The sequence below is a fragment of the Otolemur garnettii genome, unplaced genomic scaffold, assembly GCF_000181295.1.
Source record: "Otolemur garnettii isolate 467f Iridium unplaced genomic scaffold, OtoGar3 scaffold00211, whole genome shotgun sequence".
In the NCBI taxonomy this organism is placed as follows: Eukaryota; Metazoa; Chordata; class Mammalia; order Primates; family Galagidae; genus Otolemur; species Otolemur garnettii.
The window spans coordinates 1639007-1640120 of NW_003852606.1; the positions used below are offsets into that span (position 1 = coordinate 1639007).

General features: G+C 49.1%; 1 protein-coding gene across 2 annotated transcripts in view; it reads left to right on the plus strand.

The window, feature by feature from the left end:
- GYS1 (glycogen synthase 1) overlaps positions 1 to 1114 on the plus strand; it is a 21632-nt gene that overhangs the window by 13662 nt on the left and 6856 nt on the right. The window lies entirely within an intron of this gene.

The window sequence follows — 1114 nt, forward strand, 5'->3', positions numbered from 1 at the left end:
TTTTTTGAGACAGGGTCTCACTCTGTTGCCCCGGCTAGAGTACAATGGAATCATCATAGCTTAAAGCAACATCAAATTCCTGAGTTGAAGTGATCCTCCTGCCTCAGTCTCCCAAGTGGCTGGGACTACAAGCACCCACCAGCATACTGGGCTAATTTTTCTATTGTTTTATTAGAGATGGAGTCTCTCTCTTGTTCAGGCTGGTCTTAACCTCCTGAGCTCAAGCCATCCTCCCTCCTTGGAGGGCCTCCACAGTGCTAGGATTACTGTCATGAGCCACTATGCCCAGCCTGCCAAATAGAACCTTTAATAAGCTTTGAAGGAGCAGTCACCCATGCTGAGTGGTTAGGGTGCTGGCCACATACACCAGGGCTGGTGGGTCGAACACCTCAGGCCTGCTAAAACAATAATGACAACTACAACAAAAATCTAGCTAGGTGGGTGGCACCTGTGGCTCAGTGAGTAGGTTACTGGCTCCATATACCAAGGGTAGTGGGTTCAAATCCAGCCCTGGCCAAACTGCAACAAAAAAATACCCAAGAGTTGTGGTGTGTGCCTTAGGTGAGGCAAGAGAATCATCTAAGCCCAAGAGCTGGAGGTTTCTGTGAGCTGTGACGCCACGGCACTCTACTGAGGGCAACAAAGTGAGACTCTGTCTCTAACTAAAAAAATATGCCAGGTGGGTGGTAGGCGCCTGTAGTCCTAGCTACATGGGAGACTGAGGCAAGAGGATTGCTTGAATGAGGGAGTTTGAGGTTGCTGTGAGCTATGACACTACAGTACTCTATAGAGGGTGACAAAGTGAGACTGTCTCAATAAAAAAAGGAAAGAAAACTACAACTCCCAGCATCCCTGAAATTTGCTACCATGTTGGCACAAGTCTCTGTTCCAATTGACTTGGGGGGGAAGTTAGAATTCCTTTGGATTTCTTTAATGACATAGCCAAGAACAAGATAGCTGGCTTGGCGCCTATAGCTCAACAGGCTAAGGCGCCAGCCACGTACACCTAAGGTGGCGGGTTCGAATCCCCAGCCCAGACCCGCCAAACAACAATGACGGCTGCAACCAAAAAATAGCCGGGCGTTGTGGCGGGTGCCTGTGGTCCCAGCTACTT